This window comes from Phalangium opilio, unplaced genomic scaffold, assembly GCF_054372755.1.
Source record: "Phalangium opilio isolate 3A_F unplaced genomic scaffold, DU_Popi_V2 ptg000113l_1, whole genome shotgun sequence".
In the NCBI taxonomy this organism is placed as follows: domain Eukaryota; kingdom Metazoa; phylum Arthropoda; class Arachnida; order Opiliones; family Phalangiidae; genus Phalangium; species Phalangium opilio.
Window position 1 is genome coordinate 4779868 of NW_028324209.1, and position 18506 is coordinate 4798373.

Genomic DNA, 18506 nt, shown 5'->3' on the forward strand with positions numbered 1-18506 from the left:
TCTTACTAAGAAAGCTATAATTTGGCACTTTTATAGACCTCCCATGATATCTTAAATCTAGTAAATCTTTCCCACAAGGAATGGAAATTGAACCATTTTGGATTTATTCCAGATTAACTCTTAGTATATATATATATATATCTACGGACATTGGTAATAAACCCACTGTAGATTTCTCCGTGTCCATCCAATAAGGATAAAGAAAGAAAAGAGGGTTTTTGGCTCCGATAATTTGTTGGGGCGGTTAGGGCATTTACTTCCTTCTTCCCAGAAGTAGATACGCACGAAGTTAGAAAAATTTCAATCTTAGATATGAGGACGGAAGGCTTTGTGATCAGCTATCCATTCCATAGTCTTATTGAAATTCATTTGCAACGTGGCTAAGACAAGTGATCGTTGTTGAACTTAACCCTTCAGGTTAGTGTACTTTTGTATGTATAGATCCTAAGGAGAGAGAGAGAAACTCTTGCTTCCTATTACCCTCGCTCCATCAAATCTAGTTTTTCCCTTCGTTGTTCCTTCTCTAGGGTTTCCGAAATTACTTTTTGCCTCTTCCTCTACCATATACAACTCCTAAACTAACTCCAACGCGATGCGGTACAGCCCACCCTACTCTTACCTCTCCTCTGGCGCTTCACATCTCTCTCTCTCTCTCTCTCTCTCTCTCTCTCTCTCTCTCTCTCTCTCTCTCTCTCTCTCTCTCTCTCTCTCTCTCTCTCTCTCTCTCTCTCTCTCTCTCTCTCTCTCCTCTCGTTTCTTCTACTTTCTCCTATTTCCTACATCATTGATTAGGCTTATTCAATATAGAAAGTCGCGTTTATCTTGGTTTGCGGTCTGATGTACAGAATAGCACTCCGTCTCTATCTTTTCGCTCCTCCACCCACCACGTCTCCGTCGTCTTTGGGTGGTGAAACAAAAGCGAGGATATAATAAAAAGGCCTTTTATTTTGGGAAAACGGGAAGAAACGTTACGACGTCCGCAACTACTACGTCAAATGGGGAGAGGCTCTCCCAAAAAGAAGAGATCAAAAATACTTTAAGGAGTTAGGCGTCTTCAATTTGGGATGGAGAGTTTGAAATGAAATCTGCGGACGACCTGCAGTCTTACAGTTACAGCATTTTGTACTAACTCTTCCGGGGTACATCTATAAAGATATATAATATGTTTCCCCGGCCAAATACTAGTATTATTGAGGTATAGAAATACTTGAAGAGTATGGAATACTATATACTTTATGATACACCCCTGTTAACCTATATAAACTAACTCCAATATTTGAGAAAATGTATTGAAGAATATTCCTCTACTATATAGCCTTTAAACGTCTGCCTTGCTCTAAAATTTCAAAACGGATTTCAATGGGAATTTTGAAGCCACCAAGACGCTCAAAGACTATGTATCGAAATATAAGTTGGAGGAGAAACTGAAATGCATTATATTATGCGTGTACATTTTTGATATCTTTCTTAGCTTTTATTCAAAAAACTACTACCGTAATAAAATAAAATAAAAAAAAGTAAAGCAAGTTTCCAGGATATGAAGTTTTCCCCTTTTAATATTTTGTAGAAGGGAAAAATACATATTAGACTTCAGAGAATTGAATTATAACTCTCCAAATTATTCAGTTTTTCTGGAAATGGGATATTTTTTTTTCTATCCCCTTTTCGCTAAGCCTCGTTCCCTCTCCGGAGAAAGGATGGGATGGGAGAAAATGCCCGAGAAATAAAGTATGATAATAATACTAACGGAAATAATGCGGGAGATTATATTATCTTCTTTTCCATTTCGGGGTTATTACTGTCCCAACTTATGTTATGAGTCGTTCTTTTTTTCTACCATTTAAATGTTTAACTAAATCGAGGGCGTAGTCCCGGTATTTTTTTCTCAGACTCTGGATCATAATTCTCATTTCCTTTTCAGATTTAATATCCGTAGTTTTTTCTTTCTTATACCAAAAGATACTAAGTAATGCATATTTTAATTCTGTCCTTTCTTGATAGGCTTAGGAAGTTAGGAGTAACTATAAATGGACCGATTCGAGTATATATATATATATATATATATATATATATATATATAATTTCTTATATTTGATAACAAGGTTAATTAAACTACGTTTAATTTTTGTCATTAACGTTTTTACAATAATAAGCCTGTTTCAAGAAAGTTGAGCTTCCTTGGGTCCTTCCTACGCGTCACAGTTTTATAAAAGCAATTTTATTTCAAATGACATTTTATTATATAATTTTTGAGCGAACGGACGTTTTTCATATTTAAGTTAAAAGGATTTTTCAAATGACAATAAAATTCAACTAAAATATAAAAGGGCCTGGAATAAAATCCCCGTTTGAGGGGAAAATGGTGAAAATCCCCTTTTCATTTTTGTTGGATCAAGGGGTAGGCGGTAGGAAAGTTAGGTTGAGGTTTTTGGTCCATTTCTATTATGTTTCGACTGAGCCCACCCCACATTCCTTGGCCCACTTTTTCTATCGGAAAAGATAGTCTTTTCACGAGGAGGATTTTGACTGTCCCTAGATGCTTTGCCCAATATTCCAAATCCTTCCCATTTTATATAGGACGCAAAAGTGGACTTAGTGCCCGTTATAACGGAGATTTTCGACCCCCTACGCTTTCTTTACACTAGAGAGCATTCCAGACAACTATTAACTTTAGGCCTACTCAGTTAGGGCCCTTTCCATAAATTCCTTGAGATTTAAACTCAATTTCGAGCGATCTTGAGAGTACAAAATTCCAAATAAAAACCGTTTCTTCCCGCCAAGATTTAAATATATAGCAGACGACGTTAAGGCTAACTACTATGAAAGAAGAGTACCATAATAGAGTGCTGTCAGTTGTGACGTCAGATCCAAGGTTAAACGTCACGAGTCTGCCTTAAGCAATGGGCGGCCATGACAGTTACCGTTTTTTCTTTATGGGAAAACAGCATGGGTGACGTCACACCGGCGCTTCTGACAGCACTCTATTATCAGCAATAAGGTCTTGTTTAAGAAAATCATATTGCTTATAAATGTTTTAGATTAAAAACCCAAACTGAACCTAAAATATACCCCAAATAATCTGTAATTAAGATTAAAATGGTTCAGAGCACCATCCTCTAATTAAGTACTATTATCCACACCTATTTAAATACTCCATTAGATTTACTTTACATTGACAGGTTATTACACCATATTTTAAGAAATTATACGGTTTATCTGCAAAAATAGGAAGTGTAATTAACGTTTAAGACATTTTTTTCTACAATCTACAATAAGTTCATGATAGAAATCCAATTTAAGTTACAAAAAACCAAATATGACCATTTTTGAGATATGTCTTCAAGCAGTTGGTACAAATTATTCGTCATCAGTCTCGCGAAAAATTTCAAAATTTTGAAAAACGCAACTTTAGCAACCGCCAAAAAGCCGTCACGTGATTCAAGTCGTCGAAGTCGCTCTACACTACAGGCAGCGCGCTTTACGGAAGGGCGCTCTACAGGCAGTAAAGCGCGCTTCACGGATGGCTAAAATAAATGGTAATTAACAAGATTTAATGAATTTTCATCATGTATTTTGGCGAAATTGTTAATTATAAATATCGTATCAATAATTTGTGATAATTTTTTATTAATAATTGGACAGATTTTTCTCAGCAAGTGGAAGAAACCAAATTCATCAAATTCGCCTTTGTCAATCCTCAATCTTAACGAGGGGTTGGCTGCCCCGCCCGCGCCGGTCCAGAACTTCGCCGCCTAAAAATAGACCAATTCCTAACATTGTCTCAATACTATATTATGTGAATTTGGAGCTCTACGCTGGAGTTGGTGCAATGTACGTACATTTTAGCATATTATCCAACTACACCGCGTTACAGTTAAGCTTAACCATTACTATATAATATAAACAGCTAAGGTTTAGGAGGGATCCGAAAAATTTTAGCTGAAGAAATTAATGATTATTGACGAGAAATTGTCTCAAAATAGTATATAGTGTCCCTCGGATTCTTTCTTTTTTGTCAAGATCTTAGTTCGTTTTGGCAACGCGTTCTAGTTGAGGACCCCTAGCATCCTCTTTTTGAGTCGATTCCCCGGGATAGGAGCTCTGGGTCTTTGGAAAGCAATTTCGGGGAATCTTCTTTCTCCTTCTATAGTTCTATCTTTTCTCCGCGCTCTGTTATAATGGGAAAAAGGTCCTGGTGGAACTCGAAGCAATTTTCTTTCAGCTCGTCGCCCTTATACCAAAGCTTCTTATAATGATTAAGGCATTTACTATCATCCCTCTTGGCCTGTAGAGCGAAATAATGCTCGGCCATGGAATAAAGACGTCATCAGAAGGCCATACCCTAAAGATCGAATTCTCCATTTTTCTGATTCCAGGTTTAATTTCATATATATATATAGAATAGACCAATTGTAAACCATAAAGGGTGTGTGTTTACGTTAGGCTATGACCTTCTGATAGTGCACTAGGTTCTAGAAGGCTTATTGTCTCCCATTTTAACTTTTATTCTCCACCGTTTGGGGATTTGATCGGTGCTGGGGCCCTTTTTAAATAAAAAAACGAGAATAATGCTTGTATTAAGAAATCCGTAGCTTTCTAAACTCCGCTTTAGAGCCGCAAACTCCAACCAAATAAGGCCTTTTTTCTATGGGAATTATTTTTCTTCCACTTCAAGATTGAAATAGAGCTTAAAATTGTTTATTCTTAAACGAATTTATTTTGAAAATCGAGTGAAATTTTAAATGACAATAAGGGAAAATGATCCAAAATTATTTTTGCAATCGGTGGAGGAGGGGAAGCCATGAATTCCCATATTACGGGATATTCCCTCGTCTGGGTATTTGTTATTGGCCATACTTCCACCTATCAACTCCCGTTGAACTAATAGAGCCAGAATAGAGACGTTTCCGCGTAGACTTAGAGGGTAAAAGGTCCCAGGGTCCATTAAATCGAACGATGAGAACCCCCTTTGGTCTTTTATTTCTGGTCACTAAAACGGGGAAAGGCGATAGATGGTGCATACTGAAGCCTCTGTGCGCCCACCTTGCGCGACCTATACGTCTATTCCCTAGGCCTTGGGGGAGTCAGCTCAGGGTGGGCGACTATAGGGGATAAAACAACTGAAATCTTTTACGAAAGTAAAGGATCGTTAGGTGGGTGCATTACCCCTAAACCCTTTTATAAAAGAGAGAGAAAACTCCGCAGCAACTCGGAGAGAGAGAGCGACTGGTAATTAACGCTATCAACGTCGCGCCAAAAGCCATTTCCGCAGTTAACGCGATAGAAAAGACTAGAGCTAACTTAGGGAGACACTCACTCCTCATTGGAGAAAGAGCTTGCCAATCGAGGGAAACGTCACTCCTCGTGTCATTTTAGATTTATTTTCCTACTGCTTTGTACCATCCTTTGTATTTTCCTCGCTCCAAGAGGCAACATTAGACAAAGCCCACGTTCACTACACGTGACCAACTCGCGCTGCCTCTTGCGGCGCTTTTTGACGCGAGGAAAATAACCCAAGAAGGCGGTGTTTGTTTCTCTTATGACATTAACAGTGAAATCTAGGATGAAATTTAACTAAGGCATACATTTATTAAGTAGATCGGTTTTTCACTAGTACAGTAGTTTAACCCTCGCAGAGAACGTTGTAAAACACCATCATTCTAGGAGATGTACAGTTGTAGGTTCCTCTCAGAGCTAAAATGACGTAAGGTACATGCTGATTTTGTCATTTAGATCGTTAAATGGCTTTATTTAACTTATTAATTAAAATCTCCAATCAAAAATTTTGCGCAAAAATCTTCCTTAGTCTATTTTAAGGTAAAAATGGCCCTGTTTTTCGTAAACACGTGGTTCATTAAACCAGACACACACACACACACACTAAGAAAAAATAAAAAAGCAATTCAACTTAGGACAGTTTTGCTCTAAGATATATACATTGGTATAATTCCGCGACGAACTTATACTTGGCTTAATAAAACCAACCGGTATCTATATCAATTAAGCTGTAAATGCGGACCCGCCGGAAGGGTCTAAAAGGTTTTATAAAAGGTAACTTAGGGAAACAGCTCCTAGGAAAATAACAAAATTGGCGTCCGCGCCTTAAAAGCGAGTGAAAAGAGAACTTTTAACTACATTTCGTTTACGCTTTTACGGTTAATATGGAAAAATGATAGAAGAGACTCGCTGGGAGAGCAAGATTATTCCTCTCTCTCTCTATTTTTAAAAATTTTTCCTCCGAATTTTATTTCATCCCCTTTAATTAGTGGGTAGGGTGCCAGGGTGATGAGGTACTCTAAGGTAATATTAATTTTTGAAAATGAAAAGTCTAGATATACGAAAAGTTGCCTATGTATATACATACGACAAAGACTTAATTAGAAATATAGGCGCGGACGTGGGAGTTGCTGAAGCGAAGGTGGTGCCAATGTTGATGTAATTGTTAATTGTATTGATCAATGTATAAAGTAAAAGCGCGGTTAATCGCCAGTAGTTTTAATTAGTTGTAATACAGGGTGTTCTAAAATGGGAGAGTGGTAGGACCGAAGTACTGTGGTTCAGTGGAGATTTTGAGTGGAAACTGTTCTATGAAATTTTGCCCTAATAAATGACCCCTAAAATAAATTAGAATTGTATTCAGTTTCTTGCTTAATTAAAAATTAAGGGGTTATCCTTAAAACACTCCAATTATAACGATGACCCTTATAGCAAAATTTTATAGAACATTCTCGACTCAATTTCGCTTATAGAACTCTCTCTACTTCGGTCCTTCCACTTTTTTAAAAGAAGCTGAAGAGCATGATGTTTCTCTTGACCAGCCAGAAGATAATTCATAGTGGTAGGTGATGAAATTCTTTTCGTAGTTGGTGCTTCTGACACCCTAGCATTTCTCACAGGTGGGGTAGCTTCGCTTTGGCTCGGTCGTGCCCTCTTTGAAAATAAAAATAATAATACTTGGGACAAGTCCCTTTATAATTAATGGAAGTTTCGAATTACTATTTTAAAATTAGCTTTTGGGGTTTTTAGAAATCGGATATTACCTTTGGCTGCTTCCCTTATGTGACTAACCCTTAATGAGGTTTTAGAAAGAATACATTGTTGTTTTACGTACTTGGAAGATTCGCAAATGAAAATATTATTTATAGGTACTTACCTGTTTAAAGATTTAAAACCAAATTTCTAAGAATTCATTATTTCTACCATGAATTTTTAGCTGACCATAAATGACTGAACATTTTCAAATATCAAAATTAATTTATTATTCTTAATTATCTCTTTTATTAAGTTGAAGCAGGGATAGATTTAATTTTAGAAGTAGGAATGGAGAACGGTTAGTATTTGCTTCATTCCGACTCATAGCCCAGAGCCCCTCCCTCCAACACGTAACGAAAAGTTTAAATTATCTTATTGGCTCACTTAAACTACGTTTTGATGACGTTGGTGACGGGGACGGCGAAAAATACGTAATTCCTTTTTACCTCTGTCGCTATGACCCGCCTCTTCTTTTATTCCCCCGTCCCGTGGAAGGGGGTCCGGGACTTTGACGCGCGCCCACATTGCTTTGTTCTCCATTACTACTTCTAAAATTAAATCTATCCCTGGTTTAACGCTATCAAAACGTCACGTTAGTCGGAATAAAACTCAACAATCCCTTTAGCAAGATGCATTTTGATTGTTATTTAAATTTATGCGGTCATTATTCGTGTAAAAATCGAATTAATTCACGTTTTTAATGAAAATTCCTTTTATTTTCGATAAGATAATATAATTAGAAAATTTTACTAGTCTTTTTGGACCGTATGGGATTCGTTTCCTAATCTCTTCAATCTGATTTGAATTAAGAAATCAATTATTTAAATTGATTAAAAGTTGAATATAAAAAAGAGGCTTACGACTGAGAATGGAAAATATACGCGTTTCTTGGAATTAATTAACCTGAAGTTTTGCTTCCTTTGAAATATATATTGAAAATAACATCGGAGAATTAAGTTCTAGAATTTTTTCTGCGGAAAATTGCGGTAGAGTTGCTTCTTTCTGCGGAAATTAAAGTAATTTCGATGCATTAGTTTTAATGCATTTCTGAGAAATAATTATTATACAGCGTGCTTCTGTTAAGTCTGCCATAAATTAAAGGGGATGTTCTTTGGGCGATTTTGAGTCGAAAATGTTCTATGGTAAAATAAAATGTGGCAATTGGATTTCACCAGTGATTTACCCCTTAAACGAAAAAATATCATCTATTAATTCGGAATCTAAAATCCTTCCAAACTTAAAATATTCAATGCTCATTTAAAATTAATTTAATTTAAATTTGTCTATTTTAAAGTAGCTTAATTCATTTTAACCTGAAAAGATTCACTCAACCCAAATAAATTGATTAACATCAAAAACCAAAATCAAAGTTTTTTCATTTTTCTATACGAATATTTACTGACGTATCGTGGTGATTTGTCTTAAACTTTAAAAACTAAAGATAATATTCCTTTTATTATTTTTGGAGCATTATAGTGGTGGGAGTTTTTATATACCCCGTTAATAATTGCAACCCTGGAGAACAGGGACCCTAAATACTAAAGAGTATTTAAGAATTTATCGAGGAGAAAATGTTTTTTCACTGGCCCATAAAAATAGATCCTTATTTATAAACAACGATGCTTTGATACCGGGTGGAAGAACATTCTTTTCAATATCCTTAAATCTTTTAAATCCGAATTTACGTCGCGTTTAAAAAGAAATAGGACCGTGTAACATGGAAAGAGAGATCACCTTATCTAGGCCTAGGTCCTATTAATTCTCCAACTCTGTTTATCGGTACTTTTACGAAATAAAGTTGGTGCCCTACGGCAATATACAGCTTACTATCTCGTGTCACCCTCTTTACGCAGTGTTTTACTATCCATGAATGTTTTTAATTTGTCCAAGAATATCTGTAGGATCAAGAAGCGATATCTAGTTTACTATGACATAGCATTATTTTCAGTTTCTTACGTAAAAAAATTCTAATCATAACTTGTTAGGATATCCAAGCTTTAGAACCAAGAAGTGATATCTAGTTTATTAGGGAGAAGGTATAAATTTGCGACATTTCCAGCTTTATCTCCAGTCCAAACGTAGGTCCGGAGTTAATCCCCGCCTCTAAATTACAACCAGCATCTCATTGGTTCTTGAAACCTCACGTCAGCGCGACGCGAATGACGAAAATTACGTATTTTCCGACTGCGGAGAGGCGAAATAGCCAGGCCTCCTTTTAAGTCCCCCCTTGTATTTTGAAAGGGGGATTGGCACTATGGCGCGCGAATACTTAGGCATCTTATAGCTTCTCCCTATAGTAAACTAGATATCCCTTCTTGATAGGATATTTTGCTTATTCCACGTTACGAGAACAAATGTTTCTACTTCTTCCTCACGGTGATCATAGTAATTTAAAGTGAATTAAACCATGAAGGATCATGGACCCGTTTTTCAATAGATATTTTTTTCAATATTCATTAGGTAATTAAATAAATTCATTCTAATGTATACTTCCTAAATTGTGTAACAGTCCTCCGCTAACACTTCCCACTAGCCTTCAGTATTTACCTCCGGAAGTAAATCGGAGGATGACGCAAAAAATCATGGGGGTTTCATCCCCATTTCTTTCTATAAACTGGAAAAATCGCGGGGCTTTTACTAGTAATCCTCTTAGCTTTGGCGCTAATGGCGTATACGGCTTCCATATTTAGGGATTGTATTGGCCGCGATACTCAAACCAGCTCATTCACTTACAAAGTCTAGTTCACACCATAGGAAAGGTTAGATGAAGTTAGTTATTATCCGTTATGAATATTAAAAATATATTTATATCCTCGCCAGGGATAATATGATTAGTTATGAAACCTAATTTTTAATTATAGTTGTGATTGCTTAATGTTCAATTTTACGCCTATTGAAGTTATTTTTCTAGTCTTCAGCCGAAATAATGTCGAATTAATTTTAATTTCAGGTCTTTATTTTACTGAGTGACGTCATGATGGAAATTTCTTCGAAGGGCCACGTTTGGCCATCGGCGAGGGATCAAGTTTATGGCGGTCTAGTGCACGACTAGCTGCACGGAGGATCGCGGGAACCAAATCAACGTACAGACCGTGTAAATAATGACGTCACGATGGTTTCCGAACGCGTAGTTGTGAAATCGGGTTGTGTGAACTTTTGCGATTGGTGAACTTTCGCGATACATTTACAACGATTTACTTTGAACTTTACGTGAACTTACACCATGCGTTTACAACGATTAAAATGGAACTTTTCGCGATTTACGGTTATATCTACGAGTTCATCAGGACACCGAAAAATCTGAGTGAGTACCAAATGTTGTGCGCGCATTAACAAACTTTCAAGTCAAAGCGCTGCGTCCTATAGTCCTTACCCTTACAGGCCATAGCTTTGCGTCCCATAGTCCTTACCCTTACAGGCCATAGCTTTGCGTCCCATAGTCCTTACCCTCTCAGATCCCATAGACCCTTACCCTAATCTGCATATTTGGAGCGCGCGCATTAACAAACTTTCAGGGCAGAGCGCTGCGTCCCATAGTCCTTTACCCTTAATCTGCAAATCAAGTCCCACGCTCATGGAACCTTGTATGGACGACCGTTAAACATTCATCTCCGTTTTGGACCATCGCCTCAACTTTTGAAGTCTAAATAATAAGGTAAAAATTATTTTAGAGTTGGTTATTTAATGATGAACACATATCCGGGCGCCGCCACTGTTATTGGAAGTGTAGGTGTAATGCTACACCTTTTTAATTTAAAATACTCGTGATACTCACCAACCTAAAATAGGCCGTCCAAAAATATTTTATGAGGCGGTTTTTTCTTTCATCCATTAACGCCGTACACAACTGAATATGAACTTTAACATCTTAAACATTTATGCACCATAAATTAAGAAATATCCGGTTAAGGGAACGCCACTATTTAATTAATAACCCCAATGTATATAAAATACGTGTATATTTAAGCAAGCAAATGGGTGTTAATAATGTCATTTTACACCGTTTACACCCCTTTATATCCAACATGACACATCTTTATATAATTTTTTTCTCTTCTCTTCTATGATACTCCTTAGCTGTGATTCCTTCGGTTAGATGTGTCCCCCGTTACCTAATAATATTAAGCTCTTATATTTCACCTCTACCCCCTCACCTTTCCCTTGTAAAATTCCGTTAAGATTGGGTCATAAACTGGAACATCAGCTCTAAAGAGAGAGACAGTGTGAGAGAGTGAGAGAGAGAGAGAGAAAGAGGGGGAATTGTCCAGGAGTTAATGTTATTTTATGCTAGGCCTCTAGTCGCTCTACAAAGCTATGTAGGACTGTATACAGTATTGTCTGTGCTCGACATTCGTCCGTTACAACTGACTCTACGGTGCTTATAGTTGCCAATAGGAGGCGCTGACTTTGTCGTATAAATCAACGAACCCTTAAACCTAGCTTCCCGCCTACCTAAATCTCAAGTTTTGAGGGTTAAATTGAAGTAACTCTGGTTTATCTTAATAATTCTTTGGGAATCGGTTTAAGTCTTTGAGTGTAAGTGGATAGGGACGTATGGGTTTGCTGTAATTAATCAGCAATAATACTTGTAATTATCTCTGCATAGTTATCAGATTAAAACTTGAAATATCAGTGTTATCAGGAAGAATCTCCAGAATCATCAAAGTTAAAAACAGCAGGTTAAAGGGACCGGAAAAACCTCTAATTAGTCACCTGGAAACAATTATCGATAAGTTCCAGCGAAATCAAAAATATTATAGGAAAATCATTGATATATCAGGATAATAAAAGTAAATATTGTGCTATGAGGGAAAGTAATTAAACAATTGTTATCAGGACAATTAAGGAAACCATTGAAAAATCAGGACAGTTAAGAGAAAAAACCTTGAAATCTTATTATACTCCGAAAATATCTGGGATTAACTAAAAATATCTTTGATATCAAAATCAATTGTAAATGAGTGGCCAAAAATCCCTAATTTGCTCGATTGTTTGAGGAAATGATCATAATGAAAGATATCCCATTTTTACTCTCAAGCAACAATACTATTACAGCGACTCTCTTCCCTACATCGGAGTCGTCACGTGGTCTCCCGGGTCCAATCGGAATGTTTATAACTCAGCTACCCCTACCTTTTCTTAGGCCTTAGCTACGCGTTGGATCCTTTAGATAAGAAGGAGGGGGGAGAGAAGAGGATTTTATACTTGGCAGAAACGCGCGGTGGCTTCAGTAGCGACTAAGCCTAGGACATTCTCATTATTATCAATTTCCAGCTAGCATATATTAATGGCGACGGAGCTACTTTGGTTAACCCCTATTCGCTTTGTTAAATGTCAACTAGTAATGGCGCCCTCGGCGCTTTTCCCGCCCTTTCCCCGACTAACCTCCCCCCATTTAAAGGCGGGAAAGAGTGCGAGAAAATAGTCTTCTCATAATGCTTCGCGCGCCAGAGAGAGAGATCCGACGCTCGGAACCCCTTAAGACACATTTGGGCTAACGTTAACTGTGATTTAACGTTGTTTACCGTCTAGCTAAGTAGTCTCTTCCCCAAAAATTTTCTTTTTATAGCTCGCTCCCGAGCTTCTCCGTCTTCCCGAAATTACCTAGGTATCTTAACTCGGGCCCCGCCTTAATTTCTAACCCCCTTTTTAACGCCCCCCTCCTCTCTTGCCCGTTTCTTGACTCAATTTTCCTTAATGGCTACATTTAAAAATCGTCTAAGAGGAAGCGAGAGAACCTCGTATTAATTAAATGTCAGAAAATTCTTAACAGTATTTTAAAAATTAGCGCTAGTGGCGCGATTAACCTTATCTCAGAGCTAACGGGGTCTTTTTTTTCTTTTAACTCTGAAATTTATTTTAGAAGCGACTTTAAAATATTCTAATTTTATTTTTAATTGAGTTCAAAAGGAAAGCCTACATTTAGGCTTTTCTTTATAGGTTTACAGGTTTACAGGTTTAATTGTTCGCCGTACAATGGTACGCCCTTTTGAAACAGGGCGGCTCCCTACAATTGGGGGAGCGCAGCAGAAGTTAATAAGTCCAACAAAATGCGCAAATGTTTGTGGTGGCAGCGGGGGACGGAAGTCTTGAGACCTATCGGTCCAGATAATGTGGTATGGACGAGTCAGGGTGGGCGCGTCGCCAGGCTTCATTTTTGGTCCACCAGGTCGTGAGGATGGCCCGAACGGCGTCGTGGTCCCACACGGAGCCCTCCAGACCTAGGACGACTTCCAACGGGCTACCACGATTGACATGTCGCCAATCGGAAGTCGCGGGGGAGGCACATGTCTCTGGACACGCCATCAAGACGTGAAAGACATCTTCGTCCTGGAGACCACAGAGGCGACAGGTGCGCTGGTAATCGCCGAAGTCGGCGCGGCGGACACCCGTAAGCAGGGACCCCGTCCGTGCCTGGAAAAGGAGGCCTCCTCCGTGAGAGCCATCATAGCAGGCCTCCACGGAGGGAAGCGCTTTAGCCCCGTAGTGCCGTAGGCTTTGCTTGGCGGAGATTGCGGAGCGCCACGTCCGTTCAGCGTGCTCGGTTGTTTCCCCGTCGACTTGGCTGGCCCAGGTAGCATAGGATGTTGCTTCACCCCTAGCGGTGCCGACCCCATATTTTCTATCCAACGCCGCGACGCGGAAAGTCCATGCGGTCTCTAGACCGTTAGCACGAATGGACTCGTACACTTGTTTGGCCAATCTGTCCTGGGGGAGGAACTTTAGGCGGCCGAGGTACCTGAGTTTGGAACGAGCTTCTCTGGCCTCCATGGAGCTCCAGCCCATTTCCCCTTGGATTGCCGCGTAAGCCGCCATCGAACCCGCGTGTAGTGCCGTTTTGCCAACCATCGATTGGGTACGCTCCAAGGTATCACACACCGATTTGGGGTAGCAAAGTACCTCATTTCCATGAGTGAGGGCCGGGACTGCAACGGATTTCCATAAGGTTCGACCGACGGAGTATTTATTGTAGGACCCTTCCGCAAGGTTGCGGACGGACCAGCGGAGGCGGTTACACTTCTGTGCGAGCACGTTGGCGGCCTTGGACAGGTAGTTGCCGACATTGGTTAGCACTACCCCCAGATAAGCGTATTCGTCCACCTCTGGGACCCGGAAGCCTTGAAGAACGTAGCCGGGGTGCTGGACTAGTCGACAGAAAGCCATAGAGTTAGACTTTTCACGGCTAAACCGAAGGCCTGTCTCCAAGGCAAAGGAACTGCAGGCGTCCAGGAGGGCTTGCATGTCGCGGGGGGAGTTCGCGAAGAGAACGATATCATCAGCGTACAGGACGCAGGAGATGATAATCGCCTCCCCGTTCCCCACAGCCGGTAACGTTGCGCCACATTTGAGATGGATAAGACTAGCCACCAACCGATCAATGTATACCAGGAACAGAAGAGGCGAGAGGGGGCAGCCCTGACGAAGGCCAACGAGACTGGGGATGGGCGCGGTGGTGCAGCCATGCAGCGTATACTCATACGGCGACCCCGTGTATAGGCGCCGGATCTCCTCTATAAACGCGGCCGGAATGCCTTTCGTAGCGAGAGTCGCCCACAGACGCGTTCTGTCCACGCTATCGTACGCCTTTTGGATGTCGAGAAAGACGACCTCGAGCGGAGTACCTGCCCGTTGGGCCAGATCTACTAACTGTGTGACGACGAAAAGGCTGTCGGCAAGGCGACGGTCGGGGCGAAAACCGCCCTGGGCTTCCTCCAAGAGGTGGCCAGTTTCAAGGAAAGGGCTTAGCCGGTTTTTCAGCAGGAGGGCATACATCTTGTAGAGGATGGATGACACAGCGTATTTTGCCATAGCCCCTGTAGAAATGTTTCACCCGCAGTACGCCGGTGTTCAATGAAAAAGCCAACATTCAGGGTTAGCTTCCTAATGTATTTTTCCCATAGCCCCTGTAAAATGTTTTACCCGCTGATATTCCTGTTCAACACAACAACAATAACCGCGCCTTAAGCTTTAAACCATATAATAATTTAATAAATAAAATGTTCTAAAATGTACAAAATTAAACTTGCGAACAGCCTAACTGCTCCTCCCTGTTCCAAAAGGGATTCACTGTATGTGAAAAGAAAATAAATATTCATTCCTGGGTGAACTCAACATTTGGGGTTATTGTTATTTACAACAATTGTGAGGAATCTTTATTTTTAAGATTTAATTATAGTTAATTATTCTTGCTTTTAAATTTCATAACGACCTATGGCAACATTATGCCTAATCCTTTTTGTTTTTACCCTGAGTATTTAAACAGATTGTTTGTAACTCATACGTATTTAGACTTTTGACCTATTTTTGGTCTACTATCGATTATAGCCTTTTAAAACACTAAGCAGGAATGACAAGGCTAAGTCGTCGGAATATCTAGTTAAATCCTCTAACGTAGTCAACCATGCCAAAAGAGAATAGATGAAATCTGGTCTATATGCCTTTATTGGATGAATAATTGATGTTGTTAATGCTTTTCCGGGTCGCTAGGGATCGGCATCGTCCCACTCGCTACCCTCGGTGACTTTCCTGTCCTCGACGATCGGCTTTTTCTAAAAGCAAAACCTGGTTTTTGCATGAACGGGAAATTATTGAAGAGAGATTAGAGCCCTCTCGATTTTTAACTAAACCCGAACGGATTTTAAAAGCTGGAAGGAGGAGGGGAGGGGGGCACTCCTTTTTAAAGTTATCTTTTAAAATTGTATTCTCCTAAGGGTAAATCAAAATCACTCTCTTTTGGAAAAATGCCCCTTGATATACGAGATTTATTTGAGGTGTCATTTTTTTTGACAATGTCAGATTTTTTTTCTACTCAGGGAAATTTTACCAATGTCCAGTGTTTTTGAATATTAATCTTAACAAACGGAGAATAAAATATAGAAGAGTCCAGCAATTGTACCAAAATTAGACTAACTGGTACATTGCTCAGTTTTCATTAATACTCTAACTTAACGTTTTCGTCTCCATGACGTTATAGTTCTCTAATTTATCTTTAATATACTGGTAAGATTGGTTTTTTTGAACGCCGCTAACATAGAAAATCGAGCAACTAGTCCCATTTAAGGCCCGTTCAGACTGAATTACAAGCACTTTTTTAGATTTACAAGCACTTTTTTTTAGATTTACAAGCACTTTTTTTAGATTTACAAGCACTTTTTTTAGATTTACAAGCACTTTTTTTAGATTTACAAGCACTTTTTTAGATTTACGAGCACTTTTTTTAGATTTACAAGCACTTTTTTTAGATTTACAAGCACTTTTTCTTAGATTTACAAGCACTTTTTTAGATTTACAAGCACTTTTTTTTAGATTTACGTTTCACTTTACTAAAATCTTACTGTCCACACGTGTTAACGAATCCGTAAAAGATTCGCGGGTTTAGTTTGAAAATTTTAAATTCGTCGGTCAGTGCCCAGATGGCACCACATCCTTAGCGTCTTTTCTTTAGCCATAGCTCCCTCGATGATGCTTTACTAACGCTTGATTGAATGAGATACTCTTTAGCAGACGATAAATATGAAAAGTTTTAACATTCTTGGCGCGCTCTAGGCTAAATTTGTCAATTTGGATTCGGATATTTTAGTATTCAAAAGTCTTGGTTCAAAAATAACTATATATATGCGATTCGTTTTAAGTCGTCTGCTCTTCACGCATGAACAGAGAAAAGGTTTTTTCGTCGCGACCGACGGGAACTTAAGATTTTGCTTCAGTGTCTGAATGGGCATTTAAAAGTAAAGTGGAGAGACCTTAACTGTAGAAGCAAGAACTGAAAAAAAATAAACTAAAATAAAAAAGCTAAAACTAAACGTTAAGTCCCTGTCGCTTTGTCTTAACTTATTCAATTCGGTAATCCCTTGCCTTCATTTGACATCGTTGCAATGGCGAGGAAAAAGAATAGATAGAATCAAATTGAGATGATACTACGTATAAAGGTACGACCCCTTTTCATCTCTAAGCTTAATCTAAGGGAGATAAGAGATAGTCTAGCTTTATACGCGGCATCAATTCAAACTGTTTTTCGCTGCAATCTCGTCTCTAAAGAAAAAGGCAACGAGGGACGAAGGGAAAAAAAAAGTAGACGGGTCAACCTTAAGCCCTTTCTTATTGGGTTGGAACCTCGCGATGAGAGAGAGGACACCAGGGGGAAAAGGGCGCCTTTGTTAAAGGGGCAGGAAAGAAGAAAAAAGGGGGCTTAAACCCCATTCAACATTAAAAAGCAACGCTAGAGCCGCTTCAATTCAATCTATAGTTGCCCCCCCAACCACCCCATAACCACGCACCCTTACTATAACTGCGCTATTTCATCTTAAAGCCGAAAATCTGGGCTTAATCAGGGCGAAACGTTAATCTGCTGATCTGCTCTTTAGGAAGGTTAGCAACCTTTATATAGGGAGGAGGGGGGGGGGTAGTTTGAGATTGGATGTATAGATGCTCGTATAGAGCGCTCGCGGCGTTTTTGCGTTCAGCGACAAGTAATCGATTAAATCTTGTACACTATCTGCTTCGGAAATTTTTAAGTTTTGAGAGATTTCGTTTCGTTTTGGCATTGATTTTGCGGTAATCTTCTATAATTTGTGAAATTTCACGAGGTTAATTTTTGAGATCAAAGCGTTTGACGCGGATTTCATGAGCTTTTCCTCGCGTTTTCACGAGCTTTCCTCGCGTTTTCACGATCTTTCCTCGCGTTTTCATGAGCTTTTCCTCGCGTTTTCACGAGCTTTTCCTCGCGTTTTCACGAGACATCAACTAATTTGTGAAATTTCAAGAGGTTAATTTTTGAGATCAAAGCGTTTTACGCGGATTTCACGAGATTTTCCTCGCGTTTTCACGAGCTTTCCTCGCGTTTTCACGAGCTTTTCCTCGCGTTTTCACGAGCTTTTCCTGGCGTTTTCACGAGCTTTTCCTCGCGTTTTCACGAGCTTTTTCACGAGCTTTTCCTCGCGTTTTCACGAGATATCAACTAACTATATCACATTCTAAAACAAGGCATTCTGAAAATTTCGCTTGCTTTCTAATTGAATTACCAGATCTTAATTTTAACTCGAAATACTCCGTTATGTATTCAACTTATTTGTTCACTAGTATTGCTATTATATTGCCCATTTCTTTCAGGCACTAATTAAGTAGATGGATATGCAAACACGTTCCTTAATTATCTCTATTTTTTATATCTATTATTGTTTTTGCGTCGGAATAATTAGGCGATCAAAAATTTAAAGAGCGTGTTACGCGGGCCAAGTTTAATTTATTCGCTTCCTATTGTCACTGGCAAATTAAATTCAACTAAACGTTGGTTGCTGGCGTCGAAACATTTGCCCAAAATTTTTGCCCGTAAACAAAAGATCAGGAAACTGTTTTAAAAGATTTTCTATTGTCTTTCTCGCGCTGGCGGTCCCTTGTTTCTCGTTTGGCCAAGAATCTAGATTGTTGAGAAAGAAAAAAGGGACAAAAAGTGGTTTATTCATTTTACCCAAGAA

At 39.1% G+C, this 18506-nt stretch overlaps 1 long non-coding RNA gene across 1 annotated transcript in view; it reads left to right on the forward strand.

Moving 5' to 3' along the window:
* The first annotated feature begins 3681 nt into the window (after positions 1 to 3681).
* LOC149623484 (uncharacterized) overlaps positions 3682 to 18506 on the forward strand; it is a 57965-nt gene continuing 43140 nt past the window's right edge. The window contains exons 1-2 of the long non-coding RNA XR_016374738.1: positions 3682 to 3831; positions 9983 to 10687. This is a non-coding gene — a long non-coding RNA (uncharacterized LOC149623484). The remainder of the gene's footprint in view (positions 3832 to 9982; positions 10688 to 18506) is intronic.